At 43.1% G+C, this 21,226-nt stretch overlaps 1 protein-coding gene and 1 non-coding gene across 3 annotated transcripts in view; one reads left to right on the top strand and one right to left on the bottom strand.

Annotated features, from left to right (window-relative positions):
• LOC126281361 (semaphorin-2A-like) overlaps positions 1 to 21,226 on the bottom strand; it is a 2,101,799-nt gene that overhangs the window by 371,916 nt on the left and 1,708,657 nt on the right. The window lies entirely within an intron of this gene.
• Positions 8,944 to 9,018, top strand: Trnas-cga (transfer RNA serine (anticodon CGA)). Its single transcript has one exon. It is a non-coding gene; the product is annotated as a tRNA-Ser (tRNA).

The raw sequence follows: 21,226 nt of genomic DNA, 5'->3' as shown, positions 1-21,226 counted from the left end.
GGACGGAGAGGCCTGTTTCATCAAGACGAGGTGCGGGCTGAAACCTAATGTCGCAGTACAGCAGCTCTCTTCGCAGCCGGCGATATCTCGATTCACATTTTATAGATACAAAGTGCTTTCTTAAAAAAAAAAAAATAAGCCGGAAGCTGTAAATCTAAGTCTGCTTAAGGTATCATAATTCAGTTGCCTGCAGAATAAGTTGTGGTCCCTGTAGGAGCGCTGGGGCCCCAAAAACGCAGCTAGAGTGACATGGACGAACACCCATGTGACAACAGTGCGACCACGTGCATTTGTCGACCACCCACTGCACTCAGTCGAGCAAAAAACGGTGAAACGGAGGCTTCAAAAGAAGAGCTGAGGGATCTAGTGCGTTTCCTGACGGCGGAAGTAGTGCGATGAAAAGAAATTCATCATACAGTGACACTACCAAGAGCCCGTTTCGAGGGAAAGACAGGGCACAATCGATTCAAGAAAGGGCAGATGTCGATAGTCAATGATGTATTTTTTTTTCATCAGTTTTATGACTTGTTTGATGCGGCCCGCCCCGAATTCCTTCATCTCAGAGTAGCACTTGCAACCGACATCCTCCAATCTCTGTCTTCCTCTACAGTTTTTGTCCTCTACAGCTCCCTCTAGTACCATGGAAGTCATTCCCTCATGTCTTAACAGATGTCCTATGACCCTGTTCCTTTTTCTTATCAGAGTTTTCTACATGTTCCATTCTTCTCCGATTCTGTGCAGAACCTCCCCATTTCTTACCTTACCAGTCCACCTAATTTTCAACATTCGTCTGTAGCACTACAACTCAAATGTTTCGAGTCTCTTCTGTTCCGGTTTTCCCTCAGTTCCATGATTCACCACCATACAATGCTGTACTCCAGACATACGTTCTCAGAAATTTCTTCCCCAAATTAAGGCCGATATTTGATATTAGCAGACTTCTCTTGGCCAGGAATGCCCTTTTTCCCATTGCTAGTCTGCTTCTGATGTCCTCCTTGCTTTCCATCATTGGTTATTATACTGCCTAGGTAGTAGAATTCCTTAACGTCATCTACTCCGGACCATCAATCCTGATGTTAAGTTTCTTGCTGTTCTCATTTCTGCTGCTTCTCATTACTTTCGTCTTTCTTCGGTTTACTCTCTGTCCACGTTCAATTGTCATTAGACTGTTCATTCTACTAAGCACATCAGGTAATTCTTCTTCACTTTCACTCAAGCCAACAATGTCATCAGCGAATCGTATCACTGATCCTTTCACCTTGATTTTTAATCCCACTCCTGAATCTTTCTTTTATTTCCATCACTGCTTCTTCGATGTGCAGGTTCAACAGTAAGTGCGAAAGACTACATCCCTGTCTTACATCCTTTTAAATGTGGCACTTCGTTATTGGTCGTCCACTCTTATTATCCCCTCCTGTCTGTAGACTTTGTAACACACAGCCAAATAGTAATGGTGTTGCGTTTTGTATACGCTGGCGCAATGTGTCTGTGTGGTTTTTTTTATTTTAATGTGAACAGGTGCATCTGAGGATGGGGATGGTAACCCCGAAATCGATCATGAGATGATAAAAAGAGAAGAGTATTTTCGGAGTTAGCGACAAATTTATTCCTAACCTCGACGTAATTTAATGGTTTCTTGTGGCAATTGTTTGTTGCTTAGGGTCTATCTTCCACGCCAAGTAAAAAGATGGCTTGGTGATCCTGTCATGAAGTCCAGTTTTATAGCATCCACAAAGGGATACGACATGTATTACTGAAAGGCAAGCGCGTGCTTGATATATATATATATATATATATATATATATATATATATATATATATATATATATATATATATATATCTGCGATCACAGCTGCTGAGTCTGTTACTGTCAACGGGGACACAGCCCCACAATAGCTCTGGTATTTTTAACCTGTCTGAGTACCAGATCGTCGATCGAAGTTTATTCTATACGGTGGCACAAAAATGGTTCAAATAGCTCTGAGCACTATAGGACTGAACTGTGGTCATCAGTCTCCTAGAACTTAGAACTACTTAAACCTAACTAACCTAGGGACATCACACACATCCATGCCCGAGGCAGGATTCGAACCTGCGACCGCAGCGATCGCGCGGTTCCAGACTGCAGCGCCTAGAACCGCTCGGCCACTCCGACCGGCTACAGTGGTACATCAACCGAAATCGTTACAGTTGCAGAATTTAGCGGAAATGACGTCATTTGAAGAATTTTTAGAGGCTGTTGATCCCTATTACAAGAAGTTAGTGTGCCGGAAAAATTGACAAACAGTTTTACCGGTCAATACTTAATTGTTATGCTGTGCGGGTTATTAGTGTCTACAGTACCAGTTCAAAAGTATTCGGACACGTCTTTGTATTACGGAATTGACCACTAGATGTCAGGAGGGGCAGAACTGGCTGTATAAAAGGAGGCGAAGAGTATTCTGTTGTTACGGAACAACCCAACCTGCTGTACAGCTCGACGACTTGGGGAATAACATGTGATTTTAATGTACGCAGTTTGCAACCACTACAAAACAGGTGTTTGAAGTGGAGCCTATGCGTCCCACGGTGGTTCAGGACGAGTGAAATACACGAGCCGAGAAGATAAAAGACCAGGCAACAAATTAGACGAGTATCGGTGAAATGTTCGCCAACTTGCTAATGTAGGCCAGGCCCTACCATGACAATGGCACAAATACAAGGTGCCTCGTGCCATTATTGCACCCCAACTGGACCATCAAAGATGTATTTTACATGTAAATAGTTACTGTCTTTCATTCGTACAACTACCTAGGCAACAGCTTCAAATGACAGAAAGACCTACAGAAAGCCCAAGACCCTTTTCAAGTGAATACACAATAAAGTGAAACTATCTCTCATACTTTACCACTCCTGAAGAAAAAATCGGCAAAGGCGATCACTCTTTGGACAGAACATGCCACACACACACACACATAAAACAAAAACTGTTGTTAGCAGAAACAGCAAAAGTCGGTCAGTAGAGCTCAGTAACTTCGAACGTGGACTAATCATTGAATATCAGCTGAGTAACAAATCCATCACGGACATTCCAACGAGACTAAGATGGAAACGTGAAGGAACAACCACAGCTAAAGCAAGGCAGACAGACTTCACGTACTGACGGACAAGTGACATCCAGCATTGTGGAAGGTGGTCGTAACAAATCGCATGAAATCAGCCCCAGGAAATGACTCGTGAGTTCCAAAGTGCTACTGATAACCCAGCTACTACATTACTGTGCGTAGAGAGTTAAACAGAGTGGGATGCGATAGTTGAACAACTCCCCATACGCCAAAACCCTGTAATCAATGCGGTTTACAGCGACGCCACTGGACAGTGGACAACTGGAAACGAGTAAGCTGGGGTGATGAGTCACGCTACAGCGGTGGAAGGGTTTGGGTTTGGCAGCTGCCTGGAGAATTCTACCTGCCACCATGTGCGCCAGTAGTGAAGTACGGAGGACGTGATGTTATTGTATGGGGGGCAGGGTGGGAGGAGGGGGGGGGGGGCGGGTAGTGGTTCTCGTGGCTAGGGTGTGGTCTCCCTATTGCGCTTAATGAGGAATGCTATGAAGATATTTGCAGCACTGTTGTTCTGCTTAAAGTAGAACCGTTCGCGGACGGTGATTCTATGTATTGGCATTACAATGCGACCTGTCATAAAGTTGCCTCTGTCAGGCAATGGTTCGCCATGCGGGATTAGCCGAGCGTTCTGGGGAGCTGCAGTCATGGACTGTGCGCCTGGTCCCGGCGGAGGTTCGAATCCTCTCTCGGGCATGGGTATGTGTGTTTGTCCTTAGGATAATTTAGGTTTAGTAGTGTGTAAGCTTAGGGACTGATCACCTTAGCAATTAAGTCCTATAAGGTTTCACACACATTTGAACATTTTGGCAATGGTTCGTGGACAATAACATCTCAGAATGGACTGGCCTGCCGAGAGTGGAGACCGTAACTCAGTGGAATACCTTTGGGTTTTATAACTTCTCTGGTTTCAGCTCTTGAAAGAGAATGGTGTGCTATTTCGCCATACACACTGAGACAAGTCATTGAAACTGTACCAAGCAGAGTTCAAGCTATCATAAGAGCCCGCTAATTCACTACTGGCCATTAAAACTGCCACACCACGAAGATGACGTGCTACAGACGCGAAATTTAACCGACAGGAAGAAGATGCTGTGATATGCAAATGATTAGCATTTCAGAGCATTCATACAAGGTTGGCGCCTGTGGCGACACCTACAACGTGCTGACATGAGGAAAGTTTCCATCCGATTTCTCATACACAATCAGCAGTTGACCGGCGTTGCCTGGTGGAACGTTGTTGTGATGCCTCGTGTAAGGAGGAGTAATGCGTACCATCACGTTACCGACTTTGATAAAGGTCGGATTGTACCCTATCGCGATTTCGGTTTATCGTATCGCGACATTCCTGCTCGCGTTGGTCGAAATCCAATGATTGTTAGCAGAATATGGAATCGGTGGGTTCAGGAGGGTAATATGGAACGCTGTGCTAGATCCCAACAGCCTCGTATCACTAGCAGTCGAGATGACAGACATTTATCCGCATGGCTGTAACGGATCGTGCAGCCATGTCTGTTTCCCTGAGTCAACAGATGACGACGTTTGCAAGACAACAACCGTCTGAACGAACAGTTCGACGACGTTTGCAGCAGCATGGACTATCAGCTCGGAGACCATGGTTGCGGTTGCCCTTGACTCCGCATCACAGACAGGAGCGCCTCCGATGGTGTACTGAACGTAGAACCTGGGTGCACGAATGGCATTAAGTCATTTTTTCGGATGAATCCAGGTTCTGTTTACACCATCATGATGGTCGCATCTGTGTTTGGCGACATCGCGGTTAACGCACATTGCAAGCGTGTACTCGTCATCGCCATACTGGCGTATCACCCGGCGTGATGGTATGGGGTGCCATTGGTTACACGTTTCGGTCACCTCTTCTTCGCATTGACAGCACTTTGAACAGTGGACGTTACATATCAGATGAATTACGAACCCGTAGCACTACCCTTCATTCGATTCCTGTGATATCCTACATTTCAGCAGGATAATGCACGACCACATGTTTCAGGTCCTATACGGGCCTTTCTGGATACAGAAAATGTTCGGCTGCTGCCTTGGGCAACACATTCTCCAGATCTCAAACCAAGTGAAACGTCTGGTCAATGGTGGTCGAGCAAGTGGCTAGTCACAATACGCCAGTCACTACTCTTTGTGAACTGTGGTGTCGTGTTGTAGCTGTATGCGCAGCTGTATCTGTACACGCCATCCAAGCTCTCTTTGACTCAATGCCCAGGCGTATCAAGGCCGTTATTACGGCCAGAGGTTGTTGTTCTGGGTACTGATTTCTCACGATATATGCACCCAAATTGCGTGAAAATGTAATCACACGTCAGTTCTGGTATAATATATTTGTCCAATGAATACCCGTTTATCATATGCATTTCTTCTTGGTGTAGCCATTTTAATGACCAGTAGTGTATCAGACAGTACAGACTTGTAGCGTCTTCGCTTTGTGAGCCGTTACCGTCTCCCCTCATTGTTTTTCAAGCATAAAGACGGAAGTACTGCGACGCTGTCCAAGAATTCAGTTCACTTTGCCAGTAACTGTTGGTTAATGTCCATTTACTAATAAACTTTCTGAGTTATATTAATTGTGGTTCAAAACAGTTGTGATACGATTTCTGAGCAAAGCTTGCAGATATTTAAGTGTTAATAATCATCAGCGGCGCTTGTGAGAGATTGTGCTGGGGCAGCTAACAACGTCCCGCGTACGTGGCTGGACGCAGATTGTCCCGTCCTAATCTGCGTGGCTCGCGACTGCCAGGACAGGCCGCGCCGCAGCGCTCGTGTTTTGTCTGCGGAGCGGTCCGCAGTGTATTCGAGGCACGTCCGTCGTGACACGGTGCGGTCATTAGGCGGGGCCCCGCAGACACGGCGCGCGGCACGCCGGGAAGCTCGCTGTCCAGAGATATTATTAATAACGCGGTTGCCGGCCCCGCCGGGGGCGGCGCTGGCGCCGCGGGAGCGCCTTTAATGGCTTAATTGCCGGCGCTTAGAGCGCGGCAGATGTCGCCAGATAGCGCAGAGCCGTCTGCGGGGATTAACCTGCATTAATTATTCCCTGCGTAGCGCTAGCAGGCAGCAGCGGTGGGCATAAAAAAAAAAGGAAGACAGAGGAAGGCGCAGAGGATAAAAACAGGGGAAATATGAAGTGATAAATGGTGTTGCTTATGCCGACGGGACAACTGAGTTGGTTACTCCAGTTAACATCTGACCTAGTTTCACGTCCCACGCAGTGTCTGGCAGCATTTATGCTGCACTGTTTGTTTACTGGACGCTATGATACCTGCCTGTAGCAAATCCATGATTTCGACAACAATGGAAACAGTGGAGCCCACTAAAATAACATTTCGCGTGATACGCAAGGTGAGTACCGTTAAATATGACATCCCTTTTATTTCGTGTCTCTTTCAAGCTGTCGAAACGAGATTTTTGTCAATGCCTATTCATAGAAGAACGGGTAATTGTCATGTGTGTTTACTCCTCTTAACTCTGATATCAACATAAGTATTGAAACGAATATTGTTTTATGAGTGTAACGGTATACACTTTTTGACGGCAAACTAAACATCTCCAAAAGACGAATAACGTAATATATTGGTTGTTGACAGTGAAACTATTCGCAGAATTATCAGATAAAGTTCTAAACCCGAAAAGAAAGGCAGCCGCCACCGGCTAATGGGCGTATATACCATTACGTGCTGCTGCCTAGCCACGCTCGGTCCTTGTAAAAAGCGTTTTGACACTTTACTTATTTCCGCAATGACTGTTCACTTGAATATCATACCGCTTCTGATACGGTAGAAGTTAGCATACAGTTGCATTTACTACAACTGTAGCTGACCCTTTATCTATGTCGATAGAGCAGATAAAGAGGGAGTATGTATTCTCTTAGTAGCGTACATCACTCTTTTTGCTGCGTGTAACGAATGAGCCTGGAATGAAAGCCACACTTGGTAGTGTTTGCACCGCAATAGCTGATTCCGGCCATCTTTCCTTTAAAATTTACGTCGTTTCTAGGAAACTTTGATGAAAAATTTCAACGCCTACATTGTTGCTGACATGGTGTTCAGGACTCTATAACAGCCGAAGACCGAGTAGATGCTACAGCACTAGAATTTATTTCCTTAAGAAGAAGAAAATTATCTCAGAACAACTTTTACAATACTATTGTGAATTGCACGATTTTTGTGTTTGTGGTCTTCCGTCCGGAAACTTGTTTGATGTAGATCTCCACTCTGGACAACCTTGTACAATCATCTTTATCTCTACAAAGTCTGTTGTGGACTCGGTCTCATGCAAGGTTCAAATTGGCTCTGAGCACTATGGAACTTAACATCTGAGGTCATCAGTCCCCGAGAACTTAGAACTACTTAAACCTAACTAACCTAAGGACATCACACACATCCATGCCAGAGGCAGGATTCGAACCTGCGACCGTAGCAGTAGCTCGGTTCCGTACTGAAGCGCCTAGAACTGCTCGGTCACAACGGCCGGCGGTCTCATGCAAGATATCGCAATCATCCGAGGGGTATGCAGGCCGGCTAACTACGTAATTCTGCAGCTAGCCAGTAAAATAACACTGACGCAGAGTTTTCTGCAATGCGACGTTCTACTTTCTCGGCTGAACTGGGCTGCCACATGCCGTAGCACAAAGCTGTACCTCCACTTCGGCTAAGTGAATGGAAGCGGAGTGCTGTGGTAACATGCCCGGCCGCCTGAACAGTTATAGAAGTAGACGCACGCCGCTCAGACATTAGCAGCACATCGTCTCCGACTTTCACCGACGTCGTGGCAGTCTCCGCGCCAGTTAAAGCTCAAATGTTTGGTCAAGCAGCTTCGACCCCATCGAGTAGCGTCATCCCCTAGGTGAAGCCACTGGTCTACGAGCCGTCAACTGGACCTGATAGCGATGGGCATCGAGCTGGTACCGCCGAGTCGAGGCCACACATTGGGAGCCAATCTGTGTCCGATAATCTCAGGTTCGACGCATGGAGTCTGTTCACCCCTGACAGCTACCTGGGACTGCTTCTACTGTACCCAAGTCCACTCACATCAACCTGGTCTCCATGCATAAATTTTACCTCCCACACTTACGGCAGTAAATAAACTGATGCTTCTTTGACATCTCAGGATATATCCTGTCAACCGATTCTTTCTTTTATGCTTAGCCAATTTATGCCACAAATTTCTTTTTTCACAATTCGATTCAGTACCTGCTTGTAAAGTATAATGAGTGTTTAACGCATCATATTAAAACTAACCGCTGTGTAAAGGTATTTTTCCCTATACAACGGATGCCAAGTGTAAAGTATTCATAACGGTACGTCAAGTATGATACCCAAAAGATGCAAATTGTTACTCTCAAATAATACACAGTATTCCTCAGTATAACACTTCCCACCGAAAAGATGTGCCGGGATGAACAAACACGGTGGATTTTATTAAATAATGTCCGCGCTCACTATCTCTCGAGTAACTGGAGGTAACTTGCTTACCTCTCGTCCTGTAAAGATGTGGCTGTCGTCCGAATTGGTTTCTTTGTAAGTAGGCTTGGGTAGCTCAGTTGGTAGAGCACTTGCCCGCGAAAGGCAAAGGTCCCGAGATCGAGTCTCGGTCCGGCACACAGTTTTAATCTGCCAGGAAGTTTCATATCAACTTCAAACTTCGCTGCAGACTAAAAATCTCATTCTGGAAACATCCCCAAGGCTGTGGCTAAGTCATGTCTCCGCAATATCCTTTCTTTCTGCATGGTTCGCAGGAGAGCTTCTGTAAAGTTTGGAAGGTGGGAGACGAGGTACTGGCAGAAGTCAAGTTGTGAGGACGGGGTGTGAGTCGTGCTTGGATAGCTCAGTTGGTAGAGCACTTGCCCGCGAAAGGCAAAGGTCCCGAGTTCGAGTCTCGGTCCGGCATAAAGTTTTAATCTGCCAGGAAGTTTCAGGCTGTTTATATGTTTGTATGTTGGCAGCGCTATGTAACGCTCTGAATTAATAACTCTGACAATGCTGTGTGCACTCTGTAAAAGAGACTCTCTGTGGCTGGCCGGACTAGCAGTTGGAGGTGAACAGCCAACAGTGATGGAAGTTGGGAGTGAGTAGTCAGCAGTGATGGAAATTAGAGGTGAATAAACAGCAGTGATAGCACTTTGAGGTGAAGAGCCAGCAGTGATGGCAGTTGGGTGTGAGTTGTCAACAATGATGGAGATTAGAAGTTTGTTGGAGGTTGGCAGTGTTAGCGCGAGCGGACGGTTTGAATGTGTAGCTGTCATGGAGATTTAATTACTCATGATTATATAATTTTTTGAACTGTTTCTCACTTGATTAAGGTAATATCTGCTAAATACATTGTTTGCTCTGCACCAAAATCTTTCCTTTGCTAACCACATGCCTATTAGTAGTTAGAGCCTTCAGTAGTTAGAATCTCTTATCTAGCTGGCAGTATTGACGCTTGTATCGCTGTAGTTCGTGTATTGAAGATTTTCTGTGAGGTAAGTGACATACGATAAGTGTGGGTTATTGTTAGGAATGCTTCTGATTCAGAGCCATTCTTTTATATTAATTATTTGACGTCAGTTTATCATTTTTGAGCAGTCAGATTGCGTTGCGCTAGAGCAGGGATTCCTAAAGTGGTCGATATCGACCCCAAGGGTTCGATATCGGTTTCCTATGGGTCGACGTAATCGAAAACTGATTTTGGGGGTCGACGAGGTCTAAAAATCGACCCCTATTAAATTAACACAAGTTCTTATTTAAAACTTTACAAGACAGGTAGGTACTGTATTGTTTATGTTGTGTTACGTGTACTAAGAATAATTAATAATTTTGTAGGAAATAGCACTGTTTTAGTAATGTAAAGTCTCAAGTTCGTACAAGATGAAAAACTCAGCAAGTCTGTGTGGACAAGTTTGTGCAAGATAATGAGTTCGACCGTACGACTGTCAGGCGCGTTTTGACTTGCTCTCTATTTGGCGCTTACGCGATTTAACACGAACGAATTCATGATCAAGTCCAAACATGTCTTCTTCTATTGAAGATCAGAATGAAAAATAACACTCTGTACCAGCTGTTTTAAGTTAGCGGACAATTATGAATAAGGGGGTTGATCTTAAAAGTAGGTAATTTGGCCATGGGGGTCTGAGGTAACAGTTCATTTTGGAAAAGGGATCACTTGTCCAAAAGAGTTTGGGGATCCCTGCGCTAGAGTATTTTGAGTCAGTGTTGAAATGGTAAGAATAAGTAAAGAGAAAGTAGGCTCAGTACGTTCACTTTCACTCAGCAGTTTCAGGATTACCTTAAGAAGTTTCATCTTCTCAGTTCTAGCAGTTAAAGTAAAAAAAGAAATTATTAAATAAAGAAGTTTCATATTTTCCGCTGTCCGCAGGCGCTGACGTGCTTGCAGTGAACAGTGCATGACTAAATGTGAAATAGGAAAGAATCAAGTGCTATTAAAATAGAAATTACATAGTAGTGGCACGCCACAGGATTTTATTTCTATTTATAGAAGCCAAAAAATCAAGAAAAAGATTCTGAAAACCAGTCTATCGTTAATATTTACAACAAGATTACCAGTCATTAATTATTAGTTCCAGATCACCGCAAAAGTCACATAAATGCTTCACACTATCTTAGAATCAACAAGAATCGCACAAGTATATTCTCGAGGGAACTTTGACAATTAATTCCGTCTTTACTACGCGGAGTTGCGGTTCAGTTCGCGTGTTGCCGCCTGGAAGACCGATCGTAGACTACCTTGACTTACCACAGCATCGCGTAATTACGTCAACGAGGGCAATTTTTCAACAAACTATTCTGTCTTTACATGAGACCAGATTTAATACACGGTTTTATTTATTAGCTCCACAGAAACCGATGGTAGACTAGTAGTGAGCTATCTTAGCATTCTGGCGCCTGCCCTCTAAGGGCACATTTATGACGAGTCCATTGTTTTCATCAATAGGCACTGACTGTAAATAATATTTGTAATTATCACTTTCCTGAAGAACTGAGTGATACTGAAATTATTATTAACAAGTTCTCAATGCAAGTAACGTCATCAGCACGGTGGGAGCTGTGTATTAATACTTAAACAATAAATACAAATAATAAAAGATAGTTTCTTGGCCTCCAGCCCGCTAGGTGAATCCCCATTGTCTCACCCTGCTCCAGTACAATTGCCTAGCCGTTCTCGCGCTATATTCTCCTTCGATGATTTTGCCTTGTGATACTACCTACTCGCTAGCCTCCGGTAACAAAATGGATTAAAATGTAATAAACGTGGGCAGGAATGTGGCATAAAAGCCATATACTCACCAAAATTAATGAGCATTATATCACTGAACGCGCCTACAAAAGAGCTACCCAATGCTGTTAAAAAACAGTATCTCCGCAGACAGTAGAGTTAAGAATGTTAGACAGACAACAAATTACGTACCTTTCTGCGTAATGTCATTTTCCGAAATCATCGTTTCGATAGGCACAACCTTTTAGGAAATAACATGGGTGTTCCGTCTCACGTAACTGACACTGCGGAGATCAGAACTCAGAAATAGTAGAGTCTTTTGTGCCCCATTCTTTCTAACTAAAAATTAGAGAAATATCGCACTTTACTGAATGACAACATATTTGAGGTTAGTGCAACAACGCGAAAGAGATTACTGTATCCGAACAAGACCTCTGTTTGGACAATGATAACAATGGTAATCGACTGTATCTTTTCCAAAGTAACCACATCGTCTTCCACTTTGAGAGATGTAGTGAAGCCATGGAAAGCGAAAACCGAACTTCAAAAATGTGGATGCATTTTCACTATTTTCCGACGTTATTGTAGTACTTTATTCTGCCCCAGCTCACTTATGTGCGTTAATTACTTTCTGCCAGCGTTTTCAGATATTAGTGCAATGCAAACGGCGCGGTGGATGACGTTGAGTTTCAAAACAATAAATATCTACTGAATTAAATTCAGTTCGTGTATTTCCCTGTAGCACGTTAAAGCTACGGTCGCCTGTTCTATCTGCTCCAATGACGCTGCGTTTCCTGAGGAGAAAATCTCTCATTACTCCTTAGGAAATCGCAGTGTACAATTCCCCTAAATATGGTGTTATTAAAAACGAAACTAAAATTTCTTTTGACTCAACTGTACTAGCACACAGTGCAACGCAACTCCTCCACTTGGCTGTAGTTGACAGCAAACAAATCTAAACACAAGGAAAATGCAGCCTTGTCATTCAATCAGCCATTTCCAATTGAAGGTTTGTGTGAGTAGAATATACGCGACCGAAGAGGAGGTAGGGAAGTAAAGATGCAACTCACTTGTGGAGAAGGCAACTTAGCGTATCAGCATTAATACTTTCTTACTTACAAAACGAACACATGTAGTGCAGGACTGTAGTACTTTTAAACGACGTGTTGTGTGCAGTAATGGCACACCTTGATTAAGAACTGCTTCATCATTACTTTTGTTTATTTAGCTTGCAGATACGCGTAATGCTACTCAGGCAGGGAAAATGGACATACGGTGATATCTTGACCAGAACAGAGATTGCAGACGGATGATTTCTCGTCTAATTGTGAGACTTCAGTAAACGGGAACTTCTCACACAAATTGGCAACGGAAGATGGTTGAGACCGAAGTGGACTTTTCTTGTGTTTCCACTTGTTTAGAACAGGAGAATAGAAGTTAGTTTTATTAAAGTCACACTTACATGAATCCTTCACTGTGACACGTTTGTGAACAGGTCTTGAAGGGAAGAAGTTGATTACCGAATTAGAAAAAAAAATTTCTTAAAGAAAAGAAGGTCACGTAATTTACGAAATTATTAACTGATACCCACAGCTGTAATCGCATATCATTAAAATGAAATGAAATGTGCGTATGGCTTTATTGTCCAGGAGGTCTCGTTCGGGGTGTTCGGCCACTTGGTGCAAGTTTATTTGTTTGACACCATTTCGGCGACTTGCACGTCAGCGACAATAAAATGATTATAAGACAACACAGACACCCAGTCTCCAGAGGAGGAAATCCATCCCTACTGGGAATCGAATCCCGGACCCCGTGATCAAGGGTCAGCAACGCTAAACAGAAGATCATGAGCTGTTGAGAACTATCAGGAGTTTTGTTAGTACGAGTGACTTTGACAGTACTAAAATAAAATGTAGACTTCATAAAACATTGAAATGCGTTAAAATGACGAAAAATGAAAATAAAGAACTCGTAGTTAGGTGTAGCGCGAATTTTACATCATTTCTAAGTGCAATAACGTCTGCTGCCCTCATATTGTATAGAACAAAACAGAACACTTCTATTCACAAATATGATACATATTAGAAGTCAAAGAGTAAACAGCTTCTCGAAAGAGTAATTACTGTTCCATATTTCGCGTTATATTCTTCAATAAATATTTTGTACTACACGCTTTCTAAAGTTGCCTATGTTCTTCTTCAGCGGTCAAGCTATCTCCATACCAAATTTCATCAAAAGCGGTTCAGCGGTTTAGTCGTGAAAGGCTGAGTTAATTTCACATTCACATATTAGTATGAATGTGGATTTGTCTAAAAGTAAGAAATAAAATAGATTACAACACTCGAAGCCTCGAATGATGTTGGAAATCAAGCACAACAAATGAGGTGGCTCAAATGGCTCTGAGCACTATGGGACTTAACATCTGAGGTCATCAGTGCCCTATAACTTAGCACTACTTAAACCTAACTAACCTAAGGACATCACACACACCCATGCCCGAGGCAGGATTCGAACCTGCGACCGTACCGGTCGCGCGGTTCCAGACTGTAGCGCCTAGAACCGTTCGGCCACAACGGCCGGCAACAAATGAGGTGCTGAGTGAGAATTTTAATTTCGGTGTATGGCTCAGAGTACTGGAACTTTATAGTGTGTTAGCGGATACTTGCTGTACGTTACTCCAGCATCATTTAAATGCGCATCAAATTTTTCTCCAGTCTATTTTATTTCTCACTTTTAGTCAAATTATTTCCTATTTCTTTTATGTCGAGGTTTTGTACAGAAAGCATTAAGCATAATATTTTTACATATCGACCGGTGCTTTATTACTCCCTTAATTACCCTTACAACTTTCAAGCAATTAAACGATTTTGGCAATGCCTAAACCTCACGCTGGTCAGTTTGCTATCCATTTTCCACTCTTCGTTTCACAACGAAAACTGGGGGGGGGGGGGGGGGGGGGGAAATCCACTTTGTAATTTCCAAGGAGTGTTGTTTTCGCTCCAGTCAAACATTTGACCGAAAAAGACATACTGTTGCTCATAGCTTCGTAATGCAGAATGTAACAAGAAAGGAAATCACGTTGGTTAATGGCCCTCTGGCATTTACAAAAGATTCCCTTAATGCATTTTTTATTTTCTTTCTAGATAAAAGTTATTTGATGTTCTCAAGATAAATGGTAGCCTCTGTACTACGAAGAGAGCCGAGGTTAAATGGCTGAAAGGCGAAAGGTAATTTTGTTCTTTTTCCCAAGAAGAAATTCACTTTGCAGCTCCATAGCTACGCAGATGTTGACGTGTGGACGCACAACTGCCCAGTGTATGTTTATTGGAAGACAAAAATGCTAATTCACTGCAATGTCGTTTTCGGCCTTCCTTTTCGCATTTCAGTTAAATACTGCTTTATTATTGCTGTCGAGAATTCACATCTATTTTGCAAAAGTCAGTCCTTCATTGACTTCTAGTAGTTTCTGTAGCACGACATGATTGACATTCATTGAGCTAATGAACCCGGAGACCGTGTCTCTAATTGCGGTTGTTTATCCAGACGATGCACTCTCGTACGATGCTGAACGTCTTGATGCAATGACATGTTTCCCGGCCGTTATACTAACGTACGTCTTTGGTGTTCGCTTTAACATCTTCGGAGACTGACGTCATAGTACGTCCCAGTCGTTGGTAACAGTGTGCTCTTGCATGATCCCTGTTTGTATATTGAATTAGTTTTAAAATGAAGAATTCTATTACAGCAATCACCATTTTATCACGATTTATGTATTAAGAAAAACTAGAAAATGAAGACAAATATCACGTTGGTCAACACGTTCGTAACATTTTAGTTTTGCATGTTTGTAATGCGGCTGCTATGACTTTATTTATCGACTGTTATTTTTCATTTATAGTTGACAGTTTTACTTGAGGTTACATATTGTCATTTGGAGATAGTGAATGGAGCTGTGGACGCTAGAAAATAGAGTTCCAAGTGGAGAAATGAGAACATTTCTGACATAGTCTTCTGCTTCATTTCAATAAAGGGGTGACAGCATCGGAGGCAGGCAAAAACATTTGTGCTGTGTATGAGGATAAGACCACAGGAGAGAGTACGGGAAGAAAACGGTTTCTCGTTTTAAGGAGAATCGTTTTAACATTAGTGACTCTCCACGTTCAAGACATCAATCTGTTGTAGAATTTTAGAACATGTTTTTTGCTCGCGTATCATGTCATTTCTGGAAACCCAGAATCTACTCTGTAGGAATCAACATGGATTCCGGAAACAGCGATCGTGTGAGACCAAACTCGCTTTATTTGTTCATGAGACGCAGAAAATATTAGATACAGACTCCCAGGTAGATGCCATTTTCCTTAACTTCCGGAAAGCGTTGATACAGTTCCGCGCTGTCGCCTGATAAACAAAGTAAGAGCCTACGGAATATCAGACCACCTGTGTGGATGGACTGAAGAGTTTTTAGCAAACATAACACAGCATGTTCTTCTCAATGGAGAGACGTCTACAGACATTAATGTAACCTCTGGCGTGCCACAGGGGATTGTTATGGGACAATTGTTTTTCAAAATACATTTAAATGACCTAGTAGATAGTGTCGGAAGTTTCATGCGGATTTTCGCGGATGATGCTGTAGTATACACAGAAGTTGCAGCATTAGAAAATTGCAGTGAAATGCAGGAAGATCTGCAGCGGATAGGAACTTGGTGTACGGAGTGGCAACTGGCCATTAACATAGACAAATGTAATGTATTGCGAAAACATAGAAAGAAGGATACTTTATTGTATGATTATATGATAGCGGAAGAAACAATGGTAGCAGTTACTTCTGTAAAATATCTGGGAGTATGCATGCGGGACGATTTGAAGTGGACTGATCATATACAATTAATTGTTGGTAAGGCGAGTGCCAGGTTGAGATTCACTGGGAGAGTCGTTAGAAAATGTAGTCCATCAACAAAGGTGGTGGCTTACAAAACACTCGTTCGACCTATGCTTGACTATTGCTCATCAGTGTGGGATCCGTACCATGTCGGGTTGACAGAGGAGATAGAGAAGATCCAAAGAAGAGCGGCGCGTTTCGTCACAGGGTTATTTGGTAAGCGTGATAGCGTTACGGAGATGTTTAGCAAACTCAAGTGGCAGACTCTGCAAGAAAGGCGCTCTGCATCGTGGTGTAGCTTACTGTCCAGCTTTCGAGAGGGTACGTTTCTGGATGAGGTATCGAATATATTGCTTTCCACTACTTATACCTCCCGAGGAGATCACAAATGTAAAATCAGAGAGATTCGACCGCGCACGGAGGCTTTCCGGCAGTCGTTCTTCCTGCGAACCATACGCGACTGGAAGAGGAAAGGGAAATGGCACGTAAAGTGCCCGCCACCACACACCGTTGGGTGGCTTGCAGAGCATAAATGTAGATGCAGATGATGTAGAAGCTCCCCACGGTTTGATAAATATCGCTTGAATGCATTAATCCACACCTGTCCACATCAGGGTACACGAGATCTGGCAAATGTAGTGAGCTGTGATAGTTGCACCACCGTGCGGTATTAGTATGCAATGGGGAAGTTCAAAAATCGGCTGTGTCGCTACCGCATGCTCCAACCCATAATCACAAAAATCAGTGGATGGCCATACGTGCATATCTGCTTGCTCATCATCAATTGGCTCATGAACAACACCGGCCATTCCTATCCTGTGTCGTTACTGGTGACGAGAGATGGTATCCTTACGCTATTATAAGAAAACGAAAGGAATGGTTAAATCTAAACAAAGCAACAACGCCCCCCCCCTAAAAATTCCCCGACGTGAAATCACCTCTGCTGACATGTATTGTGAACAACTGAGACGTCCTGCAGACTTAATCCAAGAACACCGATCAGGACGACTGTCTGCTAGACTGACAAGAAACGTTATACAGGAGTTGGGTTGGAAAGTCCTTCCGCACCCATCTTATTCACCTGACGTTCCACCCTCAGACTGTCACCTTTTCCACTCTTCAAAGAACTTCCCTTCCGGCCGAAAATGCGCTTCGAACATGGATCGAAGAGTCATCCGCCTCAAAACTACGTGATTTCTACAATCGCATAATCGGAAAGTTACCCCAGTGTTGGCAGACAGTTGTAATTAGTGAAGGACACTAGATTATTGATGAGTAAAGTCTCTCTTATGTGTATCTCTTCCGTGTGTTAAAACTAAAGGAAAATCGCTAAGAACTAATGCACCAACTTAGCAAAATAGTTCAAATGGCCCTGAGCACTATGGGACTTAACTTCTGAGGTCGTCAGTCCCCTAGAACTTAGAACTACTTCAACCTAACTAACCTAAGGACATCACACACACCCATGCCCGAGGCAGCATTCGAACCTGCGAACGTAGCGGTCGCGCGGTTCCAGACTGTAGCGCATAAAACCGCTCGGCCACCACGGCCGGCACCAACTTAGCAGTTTTTTCATTTGTGACAATAACCTATGCTACAGTTTTGTTAATTACCTTCTCTGTTTGGCTCACTTTATCGTGAAGTACAAAAAGATTTATAAAATGGAATAGCGATTGACTGTTGAGATTACATTCAGAAGTAGAACGTTAATATTATAGGACACCATTCCCAAGGTGAAACAAACAGTCCTTTTCTGAATGCTTTTCGTTAGTGTTTTTCTTGCGGTAGTAAGAACAACCGTTTCGAATCAGTTTTCGTCCAATTTCCTCCTCTGTATACGTTAAGACTTGTACCATAAAGGAAAACTGGTAACTGTTTTCCTTTGATCCGAACGCGTTCTGTAGAGAAACGTAGTGAAGGGTTGTCTTGGGGGCAGTACTGAAATAAGATTTCTCTACGAAGGCCAACGGCACGTCAGTCCGTAGTATGAAATTTTAAAAACCGTCCATTCTAGATACAGGAAGAAGCTTATTGGATATCCTTGGTGAATATTATAGCTTCCCACTAGACGCATCCAAATGTCTCATTAAGGGGAATCAATACAGACTGTAATCCGCCTACAGTGCGCTCCTGGAATGAATAACAAATTAGCACTGCTTATATATTCCTTGTGGTGATTCTCTCGCGTCTCGTGGCCGTTGTTTCATTTTACCGAAAACGGAAAACTTCATGGTTCTTCCACACTGCGCACGAGTTACTCGTGTTCCAGTGATTTCTTCAACTGTGCTATTTCTAAAAATAAAAGTAATCGCCGCAATTAAAAAGAAGCAATTCTACAGTTTTTGTTAAGGTAGGACATGCTCTTACATCATCTCACTGAAATACAGTTGCACTGGTGTCGCCACTGGAAATAATTCTGAAGAGTTTAGAACGATTAATTCATTGTTTGGGGGTTCCACCTGTCACATCTGCGAATGCGGAATGTCGGTAGATTTGAGAGCATGGCTATAAACTGGCAATTTACGTAACTAGATTTTCCTTACTTCAGCAGTAATCAACGATAAAGTATTATAACTTAACCCGGTAATAGAAAGGTATAATCTGTTTAGAAATTCATCTGTGGAGTAGTAGACGTTCTAAAGAGGAAATTATCCAAATTTTGTTTGCAAGCGTTTCCTTTTCCGGCAGCACATAGGGTTGGCCTAGTATTTTATGGATCGTACGTTCCTCTTTCCTGTTAAAGAGTAAGGTCAGATGGCAGATAGCGGGTGTCATTTTTGTTCCTCTTGTAATATGTATGACGTCAACTCTTTTCAAATTGTGACTCGTTCGTTATAACACACGTCAAAACGGAATAAATGTATTTTTTTAGGGTTACAGTATATGTAATTTTTTTAACAAATGTCTGTGCGAGGTTCGAAGATCGATTCCAGATATTATCCACTTAGCATGTTTATGCGCAGAGCGTACTTCCTGTATGTGTGCGAAATTATCCTAGGTAAGCATTCCGTAGAAGAGTAACGTAAGTGTGAGAGACATGCCTAGTCTTTGATACTTTCACCATCAAATAAATGGTTCAAATGGCTCTGAGCACTATGGGACTTAACATCTGAGGTCATCAGTCCACTAGAATTACTTAGACCTTACTAACCTAAGGACATCACTCACATCTATATCCGAGGCAGGATTTGAACCTGGGACCGCAGCGGTCGCGCGGTTCCAGACTGAAGTACCTGGAACCGCTCGGCCACGCCCGTCGGCCGTTCACCACCAAACGACAACAACTACACATAGAGCTAATGTTGCATAAGATACGTAATACGTAATTTCCATATCAGGTTATGATCAACAGTCACACTCAGGAATTTTTAACTTCGGTTTTACTTCTTTCCTCAAAATTTGTAGTTGTTGATGGTGATATACAGCGACTTGTACAGAATTCAATCAGCTGATTTACCATTAACCAATCAACAAATTTTTGGCTGTCTTATTAATTGTTCCTGCTAGTCTCGAACGTCCACTGGACTTGGTTACGATGCTTACGTCATCAACATAGAGCATTACTTCTGCTTCATCATTATAACAAGAAAATCCATATATAAAAATAAAGAACAAGACGATACTGAAGTATGTCGGACCCCAGTAGTAGTTTCTCCCCATGCACAAGAGGATTCTTCATTAAAACTGCATGAGCTTTTAAAAGGGATCCTTTGCTTCATGTCTGTAGAATATGAAGTGAATCACTTACTCATCGTACTTTGAAAGCCATTTTCTTCACTTCAGTTGAAACCGCGTTATGATATGCACAATCAAAATATCACGTGAAACGTGTGTCTGAAACTGATAGTAAAAAGTGTTTACGATTATGAATACCGTAGCTCTACTGTTATTTTTTTTAAGAGATCTTCTCTGCCTTCTCTATTAGTCCAAACTTGCAGAAGTCCCAGACTGGCGATGAGCACTCAAGAATCGGTCGAACGACTGTTTTGCACGCCAGTTATTCCGTTGATGATGAATGATGAATGTCGTGTGACGAGGGCCTCCCGTCAGGTAGACCGCTCGCCTGGTGCAAGTCTTTCGAGTTGACGCCACTTCGGCGACTTGTGCGTCCATGGGGATGAAATGATGATGATTAGGACAACACAATACCCAGTCCCTGAGCGCAGAAAATCTCCGACCCAGCCGGGAATCGAACCCGGGCCCTTAGGATTGACAGTCTGTCGCGCTGACCACTCATTGTTGTTGACATTCTTCCAATCAATCTCAGCCTGGCATCTCAACGCTATGCAGGATATCCATGGTCTCACGCGACTAGCGTTCGTGATTGCGATCCAGCACCTGGCGTGATGATCTGGAATGACTTTAGGTACACGACACGATAACCTATGGTTCGCATGGCCAGTAATTTGAACTGCACCCGTAACGTTTCTGACGTGCTAAGGCCGGTGATTATATAGTTACTTTGGAAACTCTGTGACGTTATCTTTCAACAATATAACGCAAGACGCTTGACTGTGTAGCAACGTACAACGATCTTACATACTTGAAGTCAGGAAACTGGCATGCCTGCAAAAAGAAAAGCATGCACGTGAAAAACACGACGATATCTAGAGCATCAAGCACTATCAGCATGGTATCCATTGCTGTGGATTCCCTTGTCGTACCAGCAGAGACTTCTCAGACGACATTGGTTCTGTGTATAGAATCACGAAGGGGGTATCCGTGTGTGGAGGCTTAATGGAGAATCAATGTTGACAGATACATTCCTCATCGTAATACGGACTCAACACCCCGGGTGGTGCTACGGGGCAACACTGCTTACACAACACGATAACCACTGTTTCTTATAATATGGACAGCACCTGTTACATTTCTGACGTGTTAGTCCTGGAGCTTGTGGTGTAAGTCCTACGTCTCTGTGACATTATACTTGCATTTCAACACGATAACGCAAGATCGCATGTCCTGATCTACCCCGATAGAGGACTGTTGCCCTGGCCA

The sequence above is a fragment of the Schistocerca gregaria genome, chromosome 7 (genome assembly GCF_023897955.1).
Source record: "Schistocerca gregaria isolate iqSchGreg1 chromosome 7, iqSchGreg1.2, whole genome shotgun sequence".
In the NCBI taxonomy this organism is placed as follows: Eukaryota; Metazoa; Arthropoda; class Insecta; order Orthoptera; family Acrididae; genus Schistocerca; species Schistocerca gregaria.
The sequence above is the reverse complement of the archived record's forward strand: the minus strand, read 5'-3'. Positions and strand labels throughout refer to the sequence as shown.